Source organism: Scardinius erythrophthalmus (genome assembly GCF_964197995.2).
Source record: "Scardinius erythrophthalmus genome assembly, chromosome: 13".
In the NCBI taxonomy this organism is placed as follows: Eukaryota; Metazoa; Chordata; class Actinopteri; order Cypriniformes; family Leuciscidae; genus Scardinius; species Scardinius erythrophthalmus.
Genome location: NC_138233.1, coordinates 18,261,107 through 18,273,690, shown reverse-complemented (window position 1 = coordinate 18,273,690; position 12,584 = coordinate 18,261,107). Strand labels below are relative to the sequence as shown.

The 12,584-nt window shown below is 40.2% G+C and overlaps 1 protein-coding gene and 1 long non-coding RNA gene across 2 annotated transcripts in view; one reads left to right on the top strand and one right to left on the bottom strand.

Annotated features, from left to right (window-relative positions):
• Positions 1 to 12,584, bottom strand: part of LOC308700578 — a 248,656-nt gene that overhangs the window by 131,487 nt on the left and 104,585 nt on the right. Inside the window, exon 2 of the long non-coding RNA XR_014031324.1 lies at positions 7,781 to 7,999. This is a non-coding gene — a long non-coding RNA (uncharacterized lncRNA). The remainder of the gene's footprint in view (positions 1 to 7,780; positions 8,000 to 12,584) is intronic.
• Positions 1 to 12,584, top strand: part of ebf1a (EBF transcription factor 1a) — a 153,160-nt gene that overhangs the window by 135,161 nt on the left and 5,415 nt on the right. The window lies entirely within an intron of this gene.

The window sequence follows — 12,584 nt, the reverse complement described above, 5'->3', positions numbered from 1 at the left end:
CCAGTTCCCCTTAAAGTAGCACATTTTAATTAGCCCCATTCATTAAATTATTATATACCTGAAAGCATAATGAATGTAGGAAAACATGTTAATGATGGGCTCCTCAACTTATTAATTGAACTGTGCATTGCATTTAATTGACTCATCATTTGCATTTACAGTCATCAGCAAAAATTAATCTCTTTTTTTTTTTTTACTTTGCATATTTAATTTAAGATGCTCTTGATCTGATTAGCTTGTAAAAGTCACTGACAGGATTCTGCTGACCCGATTGCGTGAGGGCAAACTCCACCTCAGCACAGGGCTTGAAAGAGAGCTTCACATGACCCTGAAACATTAGTGAAATGCAAGTTTGAATCGTTAATATCATTAGCCGTTAAATCAAAACACGGCCTGTTGTTTCAGTGGGAATCGCTGGTGTTTTAAGTGTTTGTTTGATCTGAAAGAGTATATTATAATTCTGTAGATTATAATTTATGATGCATTATAATGTCATGTAAAAATGCGATTTATGTGAGGGCATTTAAATGAACTGTTTTATTAATCAAAACTTTTATGTAATGTGAGTGAATAAACCTCAATATATTATGCAAAGAATAATTTTAGATCAAGTAGGAATAGCTCCTTGAAGACTGGCAAATAAAACAACTTAAATCATGACAACTCTCTGAATAGTTTTAACATGTTATTGAACATAGCAATGTTAATGTATTTGGTCTTGGTATAGGGGCCTCATTTATAAAATGTTGCATAGAAAGTGTCCTACATTTGATCTTATGATCATTTCTCAAATGTGCGTATGTGTGATTTAGAGAACCAGCGTACGCACAAAAAACGTGCATACGCCTCTCTTCCAGAAATGAAATTTATAAATCTCAAATGATCTTGAAATTGTGCGCTGCTGAATAATTTTTTTCATTATGTCATTAACATAATAACAACGTCCAAATCCTTTACTTGACAATGTTGAGCAGCAAGAATTGCTTAGATTTTCAAATACCTTCAGTACTCCAACTCTCTGCCACAAGTAAAAGTGCGTACGTCTGCTTAGACCTTGAAGTGGCGCTTTAAGCACTTTTCCACGTCAAAGACCTTTTTTTATGAATATGAACTTTGGCGTGGATTTTAGCATACGCACACTCTAAGATCAAATCTGTGCGTACGCACGTTTTATAAATAAGGCCTTAGATCTGCTGAACTTGCTACTTGCTACTTTACATACGTAAATTCCAAAGCAGATCTAGACAGGTGGAGCTGGGGAAGGTGGAGGGTTTCAGAAGAATTTTGATAGCACATCGCAGACTGTTTAAATGTTGAGGAGGCAATCTCATTGGCTGCAGGAGTCCAATCAGCTTTTGACATGTGGTAATGCTGATTTATAATGATAATAAGGCCTATATGTTTACGTCTGATATTTGAATTCATTGAATTGCCACCTGGTTTCTAATGTCTCAGTGTTTTAGAGTCGCTAATTATGTCAGTATTTTTATTCAGCCAGTTGCCATAAGATGGCAGAGCTTTGGATAGCCATTAGCTAATGGATTATTGAGAGACATGGCCACCCCCCTCGCCCCAAACCTTCAGTCCACACCCTGCAGTGAGGCACTTAGCAAACAAAGCCCTCTTTGAACATTAAACATCACAAGTGAAGGATTACTTATGTCCCCTTCTCGTTCTCTCTTCTCTTTCTCTCTTACTGTTTCTTTTTCTCTCTTTCTGTCACTCTGCTCACTCTCTCTTCGTCACTGATCCCAGGGGAAGACTGTCTGGAAGCTAATGCACAGGAATGAGTGATAGATGACAATTTGAACAGAGGTGTGTGCGCATCTCTCTCCACTTGTCATTGTTGACATTCGCAGACAGAAACTCTATAGAGCAAATCAGCCTCTTCCAGTGTTAATGAGCGAGCTGATTATTTTTATATGGCACTTATAAAGCTGACACATCAGAGCTTGAGTATTAAGCACCCAGAGGAAAATTTATATTTCTCAGTGGTTGCCCTTTCAGTTCGCAGTTTTGTGTCATTTAAGTAGCGCCTTGTTTCTCTTAAAATTCATTGGAAGAAATATAAATGGTCACAAATAAGAAAATTGTGGGTGGACAATAAGAGCAATAAAAATAATGTGGATACCAAAGATCAGATAATGTGAAGAGATTAAATAATGAATTATCCATTTATCTATCCATCAATCCATCCATATAATTTGTATATTAATACATAATACTATAAATATGATATAGTTTGTATATGAATACAAACTACTATATAATACTAATATTATGTAAATCATATATTAGTACATAATACTATATAATATTAATATAATATTATTTGTATATGAATATTGTAAGCATAGTTTATAAGCATTAGTGCATGTAATCATTAGTCATGCAGGGAATGTTCTTTACTGCACAGATACCTGCTCAAAAACATTTCAGATTATACCTTAAGATAAAGACTAATACATGCAGGATCTACCTCAGCCCAAACCAAATAAATAAATTAATAAATAAAGCAGATCGTCTCCAGCTCTTCCCATGAGCAGGGATAGAGGGGGAGAGGAGAGCTGAAAGGCATCTTTGAGAGGGAAAACAGGGGTCCCACTGGGGAGTTTGGGGAGAACGGAGAAAAGGAGAAAACAAGGAAAGCGCAAGACAAAGACGGCGAACTGAAAAGAGCAAAAAATTTTAATGAATAAAAAGCCACAAGAGAGAAGGAGAGGACACAATACAGAGAGAAACGGAGAGCGAGCGAGTGAGAGGGTCCTCATAGTCCACAGAGAGATACCAGAGATCAGAGAGGGATGTTCGAACCGATGCGGGAAGGCGCTAAAAGAGAGAAGGAAATGCTGCCTGGTACCTGAGCGTGGGGGTACAGGTTGGGGGGTGGCCCTCCTGGGAGACGCAGGCCTGTCATCGCAACACAAAAACACTGCAGGCCGAGCCATGGGGATAGTGGGATGTGGGGAAGGGGCAGGAGGGGTTTGGGACTGTGTTTCAGCCCTGGGGCCTCTTCAGGCACAGAGACACTTCACACACAAGAGGGACACAATAATGCAGCCAATGCAAACTCAAATGTCCTTTACATGACTCCACTGTTGACTCATAAAGGACATGTATTGTCAAAACATTTGGCTCCAAATGATGAGTGACAATTCCCTTTTGGAGGTAGAATTGAATTGGATGCATGGGAGTATCATGGCTGTGAAATAAAGACAGCTTGAAATCATTGTTCACATGTTTTTCAATACAAAGTTTCAGTTTCAAGCATAGGCTACATTACAAAGTCAGTGTTTGTTGCATTTTATTAGCCTATATATTGTTATATGTATCTGCCAAAAAACACCAGAAGAAGAAGAAGACATCTGTAACACTGGCGAGTCTTATCACAGTTGAGACGACGCAAGTTCATCCGTCAAATCTGAATTAACCGACAGTGTTTTATGTGCGGACCACACAACTGACCAAAAAACGTAGCTTACCTGTGGCAAAATTTTGGCAAAACATAAAATACGTACCAATATGTATATCGCTGCAGTTTCTAATGCCGCTTTTCCACTACACAGTACCAGCTCGACTCGACTCGGCTTTGTTTGGTTTTCCACTGTATAAAAGTTGTACCTGCTGTACCTGCTTCCAGGTACTTTATTTCGTACCACCTCCGGCGAGGTTCTGAGCGAGCTGAGGCGATACTAAAATGTGACGTGAAAACACAGCAGACTGCTGATTGGTCAGAGAGAATCGTCACTATTCACTGCGTCATCATTGCACGCGCCAGACGGAGTATCCTGAATAAAAAACAGCAAAAACAAAAACATCCAAAAACAGCATACACTCGATTTCCTCCATTGACCTGTGTGTGGGTAGCGGGTGTGTCTCGCGTAGAAGATTAAAGGTGTGTTCGACATCGGCTGCGGCTGGATGTAACCGATCGGCGAGAGTAGCCGCGTGCAGGCGGGGTGGAGCCGCAAACGGAGACTTGAAGTCGGACACTTTCTGGTTCCCGTGGTGACCGCTCACGTGGTGTTTGCATACTTTACCACAGCTGAAGTGAAATAAATGCAATATTTGCCAAATAATACACAGATGTTTCAGAGACATTTTCATTCAGTACTTTATGTAGGCTACTGCTTCATACAGCGTCTGTTTTGAATACAGTTCAACATAAGCTACTATTAATGAGTGGAGTCTACGTTTTTTAATCAGTTTTAATTTGATAAACATGACACAATATAACATCGCAACGACATGAAAAGAGTGTAATGTTATAAAAAACTGATTTGAGAGCTTTAGAGGAACTAAAAGTGTTCGAATAAACACGAAACACACGTGATCGTTGTCATGCAGTGAATCCGGCCAATCGTGGAACAGCTGTGTCGTCATCAGCCCACGTGCAGCCCAGTGCAGCCGCTCTTGAGAAGCTGCGCTGGCTGAGTTCTCCGGCTACTTTCGAATCGCTCTCGCGGTACTTTGATGGCATACGTCACAGTCACGTGGTGTCGGCGCTGTATCAAGTCGGACAAAATTTCTAACCGGCATGCACTGCTTTAAGTCAGCCGCCGATCGGTCTGCGCAGAGCTGCATGAAGTCGAACAAGCCTTAAGTCAGGCAGTTTCCTGCGGCGTCGCTATGACGACCCGGTAGCCTACTTTTGTGGAGGTATCTGCAATGGAAAACGGAGCGAAAAGCGAGCCGAGTCGAGTCGACTAGAGCTGGTACTGGTAATGGAAAAGCGCCATAAAAGCCGCAAGCACTTTATCTTTTTTATACACAATTATGATTACTGAGGCAGATTATGGAGTAATAAAGACTTATTTTACACAAATGCGTTCACACAGAAGTGAAAAAAAAAACAAGGTCTAGAGATGCATTTTTTTAAACCTTGAGCTTTTTTTAACTTGAGCGGCCGTGTCATTGCGTGGTTCGCTGAAATAGATGCCAGACAAGAACGCAAAAGTCAAATTTGTCTGTCTAGATCACATTGAAAAGCAACCCAGTAGAATTAAAAAACACTTTCTCTGAGAATGGCCCTTTAGACTTTTAAAAATGTGCTGCAAGAGCCTGCGTTCCTTGCCATTCCATTTTTAAACACACAAATCTGAACTATGTTGCACTGTATGACATGACAACTAGTTGTTTAGTATGGTTCTTCTATTCACAGTACATTAACAAAACATTTTACTGGTGTGAGTTCTGTTGTCACTCTCTTAAATCACTGAACTGTGTGAAGGGAACCATACAGGACTGTCAACAGTATTCTGCTGCTGTGTGAAGGTAGTTATAGACAATGACTGTTTACATCATTTTAGAGTGTTTATTGTCATTTTCATTTAAGGCATTCTATGTTAAGTCCTAATATAACAATGACTAGTGAGAGGTTATAAAATGTGTTTTTCTCTAGGTTAATATTCTAAACTGTCATATTCATACTGATGCATGTTTGTCTATAATGGCCAATTCTGATATAGGCTTGATTTGCAAAAGCCTTTCAGATTTTTTTGCATTGTAGACAGTTCCCTCTAGACATGACAGGAGATTTACTGCTATTAACATGCTCTCGGATAAAGGGCAAAAGCATAAATCAGGATTTACTTCATATCCTGCACATCAGAGTCCATCTTCAGCAGTTTGAAGTCTGAGTCGCATGCTCAACTGCATCACCTACGTATGCAGGACATGTAATCTGTGTAGTTTTATACATTTTAAGAAATAATTCACCCAAGAAGGAAAATTATGTCATCATGTACTCACCAACTTGTTTTTAGAGAATGTACTGGTCGCGCTTCTGCATATTATTGCAACAAATGCAGGTAGAAGCTTTCAAGCTCTTCTGAAGTCATATGATAGATTTGTTTAAGAAATTTACAGATTAACTTCCCCTAAACGTCTGCTCCTCCACTGCAACAAGATCATTGAGTAACCCAAGAGCTGGATCAGTCCAAATTGCAAAAGAATCTTGAAGGGGCCATTCACACAGAACGCTGCTTTTCCATTGTTTTCAATGCAAGCACACGCTATAGACGTGTTTGATCATTGTGCTCACGTTGACGATCATCTACGGTCAACTATCATATACTATACCATTCAAAACTTTAGATTCAGTAAGATTTTTAAATGTTTTTGAAAGAAGTCTCTTATGCTCACCAACAGTCATTTTGTGAATTATTATTACAATTTTAAATAACTTTTTTAACATCTAAATTTCCAGCATCATTACTCCAATCTTCAGTATTGATCCATCAGAAATCATTCTAATATGCTGATTTGCTGCCCAAGAAACATTTCTTTTCAACGTTGAAGATAGTTGAGTTGCTTTTAATTTTTTTTTAAAGAAATGAAAGATTTTAACAGTAGTGTATGTCTTATGATCTTACAAAAGACTTACAAAAGTATATTGAAGCACCAAAATATTCAATGAGTATATAACCAACAAAGACTTGTGTTCTGATTCAGAATCAGACATTTAATGAGAGCTTTTCCAGTCTTTTACCTTTACTTTTCATATTCTTTAACATTTACTGATCTGGTACTGGCTAGTAAAGGGCAGTCTATGGCTATAGTGATTGCAACTCTAACGCTTTCATTTTTACTCACAGTCTCTGTGTCATACAATGCAAAAGGTTCAATCCTAACTGCACAGAAATACAGTGGTGGCACTGTCCATTTAACACTGTGGTTTACCTAAGCTCCACTGCGGGGCTTTGATGTAAGCTTCACCTTAATCAGAACACCCACAGTAGGTGTTCCAGCGTGAACCCGAATGTGCTGTGGCCGGGGCTGCGGTGGCGCTTGTTGTGTTTGATATTTATTCTAATTGCTGCGGGTAATTTACTGTGAGTAGGACTAATGAGAGGGTCGGAGGGACCTAATGGATGACGGAGGCTGCATTTAGCCGTTTAGATATCACAGGTGGCACCACAGAGAATGAGGCAACGTGAACTCTGTTAGACAAACCTGCATATATTACTGTTCGTTTGATTGCTCTGGCTATTCTCACCTCCTGCTGCGGCTGCCAATTGGCTGTGATTCAGTAAATTGACTGCAGAGTGGCAGAGGAGTGAGATAGCTGAATTATGAATGTGGAGCCATTAGTACAGGTATCGGTGTGTTTAGCTGTTTATTCCATGACAGTAATTATTTATCACAATGTGTGGTTATGATTACAACATCATAAAGGAGATAAATGGACAGGGACACCACGATAAATCCACAAAGCTAATAGAGCATGTGCATTTACAGGAGTGCATTACGCATCGGGGATCTTTGGATTTTCTGATAACTGATCGATCTAAGTGACTTCTTATAACCTTCATCAACTAAACATATTCCATAACAGCTACATGTGATGACAGAACTCTTAAAGGGACAGTTCACACACCCCCCCTCCCCCCCAATTTTTTTTCTCTGACTTTCTTTCTTTTGCATACAAAAGCAGGTATTTTGAAGAATGTTTTTAACCATAAAATGAAAGTCAATGGGGTCCAAAAGATTGTTATGCAAAATAAACCTCTTCAGGGTGATTCAAAACCCCACTGTGAAATTTTACCACTAATAAGTAGACAAAATATTAATTTGACATATTTTATTTCCTCAAGATGTCTCGCAGTACCCGCTTGAGCTAGATGGCGCGATTGAAGAATCAGAATTGAGGATTGCAGGGAGCCATGAAAAATATGAATGATGCATGGTTCTGCACTAAACATGGACAAGTTTGTGAAAGGACTGCCAGTGCCAGGTAAATGTAAAACAACGAATCTGCTTTAAACGTCACACCAAACACCTGTAGCAAACAGAACCCATTATAATCAGTGAAGCTGCCGGCTACACCGGATGCTGCGCTGTGCGATACGACATCATTTCTGACAGTAAACTGATGCCCTGTTATATTTCTGACGTACTCCAAGCACTCACTCAACTTCTGACACCCAGGACAAATGGATTTGCAACATTCGCTTTGTCACGTCCAATCTAGACAACCTCCATACAAGAAAATATATGACTGAAGCGTATCTCGCCCTCATATACACCAGTACAACGGTGGGTAATGAAGAGAGACCAGTGTGTTATTAACTGTTGTAATACTGTATTAATTATAATGCTTTAAATAAATCTTATAGGATTTTGCAAACAAAGTCACGTCTGAGAGCGTCTTTATGTGGGTGCATGGAGGTGAGGGGCTTCAAAATATTTTTCCCTTCAAAAGGGAACCACTGTATAAACCAATAAAACACAGAGACATACATAATGACTGAATTCTCATGAGAGAACTATCCTTTTAAACTTAGACAAAAATAGTTTACTTGTGTCCTGTCCGATGCTTCCATGTGAGCGTCCCAACTGAGCACTATATTGGCAAAATAAATGATCACTGTCGTGTTGAGCACTGATTCTGTGTGACATTTGGACATGGACCAAATCAGCCCTTGATTTGTTCTTAATGGGGTCAGAATGGAAGTTTGTTCATTTGACAGGATTCTCCATTGACAGAGACACATTGATTGATGCTTTGTAGTGATTTCCCATGTTATGTATTCTTTTCTTTTAATTACGTTTCCCAAGCATCATTAAGTGCCATTATACTATAATGACAGAACTGCAGAGTCACAAGACAAGCTAATTGGTGATTAATGTTGTGTATCAGTGATGGAAGATTTACAATTTAATGAAACAGTTCTGTATTTAAATGCTGAATTCGTACAAACGTAAATCTCAAGGACAGATGTAGTGAATGTGATTCTGTCTTATCTATCTACGAACCATGACATCAAGACAAAACATGCCCCAGCTGTTCTTGTATCAATATACAAAACCTTGCAAAAGGAATTATGGTATATTAAAGCGGGCCGGTTTTCGTTGTTTTATAAATACGGTGAGAGGAAAATAAATACGCGCGTTTGTTTTCTCTTCCTCGTTGCCCCTGTTTCTCTCCGTCTGTCTTTTTTGCATCTTTATACAGGCCTCATAGTTTACATGTCCGTCCATCCATCTCCGCTTCATGTGTGTGTGTATGTGATTGTGAAATATCTATCTTTCCATCCACACATCCATCCTCGCCACCACCACCCCCGTGCTCCGTCTTGGCGTGCTCATACCCCGCTCCTGGCTCATCTCCTCTGGGCTGGAGGGCTTGTGAAAGCCTCCTGTTTACAGGCCCTGTTGCCCACTAAAATCAGCTACAGATTCCCATTAATTTCTGCTTGTTGGTGTTGTACCCCAGCCAATGAAACAGTGTGTGACCACCGCACAGCCCTATCCACTTTGGAGCGGAGGCTGCCAAGGCGCCGTTTAACCCTGTGTGCTTGAGAGGGCAGGCACATATAACTCTTCCTAATGTATTGTCCCTCGTATGGGCTTCGACAGCCCCTTCTACTTGTGCGGCGCTATTCATTACCGCTAATTTGACGTGTTTACGGCCTGCCTTCCTTATATTAGATACTTAAAGGAATCGATTGGGCTTAAATCGAAACACCTACAGCCGCACAAACATGTCAATACGGAGATGAGTGCTTAATCTCAAGGACCAAGGAACTTATGTCCGGGGGGAGGAAACTCTGCAGATCTAATTTATGTACGTATCCCAATTACGATCAAGTGTGTGTTGGTGTGTTGAAGAAGCTCTTGCTCGTGTCCTCAGGGCATATACAGTTCTGTACTGTTTCGAGGTAATGCCTTCCAGTTTGTCCGCATGCACAGTGTGATATGGACCTTTTTGTGAATGAGTTCATCTGCGGGGAGGGAGATAGGATAATGGGGATTCTCCATGACTTTGGAGCTCTGGGAATCATTATATGAGGACATGAATTTGGCACTTCAGAACCTCAGTAAACAGCGAGGTGCGATGTAGTCGCTGTGTGCTTGTTTATCCGTGTGTATATGTGCATAAGGGAGAGAAGGTGAGAATAATACAACTGTTATTATCACACACAAGAGCTATTACCTGTTAGGTCACTGACAGATTTTAAACACACATGCAGGTAACCCTGACACAAAGAAGGGCCTAAAATATAATGAAAAAGGTGGGAAAATATGATATCGAACACCCATGGCTATTATGGAGGCAGTAGCGGTCTGTGTGTGGTGTAGTGTTGCCTCAAACTTGTCTAATGGCTTCCAGACCTGCAGGTCAACTGCGTGTTTCTCCATCATTCTGACGTCTTGGCTGCACTATTGGGCTCAATCTAATCATGGTGCCCAAATGCCCTGCGGGCTTTACAGTGTGCTGTTGATGCCCTTCACCTTTATTCTGAGTTCCAATGAGCGGGAAGCCAGGTTCGAGTCTCACAGGCACTGTGCAGTACAGTTGTAAAACTACATACTCGTCGCCACGCTGCTGTTTGGCACTTTTTTGTGGACTGTTCGTTGGCTTTTTTCGTCTTGGAGTGAATGGTGAGTGAAAATGGTGCCAAAATGAGCCGATTTTACATGCTTTATGGATTTATTTTCATCAAAATGATGATAAACGTTAGATTCTTTCCACCTCCGATTCACAGCATGAGGAAACTGCTCAGAAAGGCAAACACTCTGAGCTGAGTTTTATAATGAACTCGAGGGCAGTAACTCTTCCACCTACCCCCACCCCCGAGGCGAGGCTCTCTGTAGCCCACTTCCATTCTGTGTTTTTCTTCTTCATTCTTTCTTTTTTGGCTGGGTGGGGGGCATCCAGAGGAAGCAAAAAAATGGAGAGCGCAGCACATATTTCAGATTTATGAAGTTTGGACACTCCTCGCGTTCCAACATGAGAAAGAGAGAGAGAGAGAAATCCTCATCTGGAAATAATTAGACTTTTTTTTTTTTTTTTTTTGTCGTCCTCTCAGTATTAACGCAACATGACAGCCTGTAAGCATTTTTGTGCCATATTTCAAAGTTATGGTTTATAAACATCTGGTGAAGCTCTCTCTTGCGCACTCTTGGGAAAAGGGGATTTTCTTTCCACATTGCGCTCTGTTTGTATTGGGCTCAGGAAGGTGAGAAAGTCCAGCGATGTAAGAGGCCGTTGTTCTGCGCTGGATAGAGAGATGGAGCAGGGGGCATTGGGTGGGAGGCAGGTATGAAACACTCTGGCCTCTCTCAGACCTACAGCTTCCTCAAAGAGCCTGTAACAAGCTGCCACACGCACATTAACAGCCGAGCTAAATCCCCTCAGTAGTCCTGAGCTTAGCCAGGCCACTGTGTCGTATGAAGCAGTCATCTGTCATTCTGCCTCTCTCTTTCCTCACTTTTTTCAGATTCATTAAAGATTGAAGATTAAAGAAAAATAGATTGCGGAACAGTTCACGCAGATGCATTGTTCCGCCAATGCAGATGAAATATCATACTAAAATTCTCTGACTGAGTTTCCTTCAGTAAAGAATTGATGAACAGTTATTTTTCCTGACTCAAAAGTGCAACCAGTGTAGTTTGATTCCTGAACAAATGGCTCTTATGAGCTGGTTGTTATAGTACATCAAAACACTGTAGTCCGTGTCCCGTTCGAATAACTCTAACAAGTCATTTTAGTGAATCAAAAATATAATGCATAGCCAGTGTGGTTCAATTCCAGAATGTATGACTCTAATGAGTTGGTTCTTTGTAATGAATCAAACACATATCATAATCAGAATCGAATTCCAATATTTTTTCCTAAAATAATCGTTAATGTAACTGTTACAGAACCAGAATCGTTAAACACGTTACGATTCTCTATTTCACACAACATTGGGTTCAGTTTCTCATGTATGTCATAGTATTCTGTGTATCATTTTCTCGCTTCTCACATAAAAATGCGACCCTTAGATTGACCGCTTCAGTTTCACATTTTCTTGTGCAGTACGAAGGTTTGTGTTTCATATGCATGATTTTGCCAGATGCTCTGGTGGTCCTTGCCTGTGAAGTAGTACTCTACGTCTATTTTTGAACCTCCATCTTGTAAAGTGCTCATGGGAATATTTTAAAAGTCATGCTTCTTGTAAAAAAATACCCTATATGTATTTGACAATGCTCTCTTTCCTTTCACCAGCAACAAAGGATACATTGATTATCCCTCTAAAAGAAATTCTGTCCCGCCGCGGACCAGTGTCTGATGTGTTTTTCTTGGCTAGCTCAAGTTAAACTTTTGTCATTCACTCAGCATATTTTAACAAATTAGAAACATTAGAAACCCAAACCATAGTGATGTTTTGGTTTCGACATTTCAGTTCCACAATTACATTTTAAAACACAACCAAATTGTTTGACAGCAGAATTGAAAAACTTAAAACAACTATCTATATTTGAAACACATGCTTTGAAACTCACAGCACCATTAAGGTCATGTGAATGCTTGCTGCTTTGTCATATGACCGGTGTTATGTATTTTTCCCTCTGTAATAAATATAGCTGTTACAGTGCATACTAACGGAGGGGAATCAGGCCCCTATTTCTATGCACTTTTGCTGAACTAACTTAAATATACTTCCTTTATGAAAGCTGCTGGTATTACTGACACACCCACTCGCAGACTCAACTCACAGTCTGATCACATAGAAATCGAGTGAAACAAAGCATTGCAGTCTCTATTGAGGAACAACATACTAACAGCAGTGAAGCGCAATGAGAACGCTCTTTGT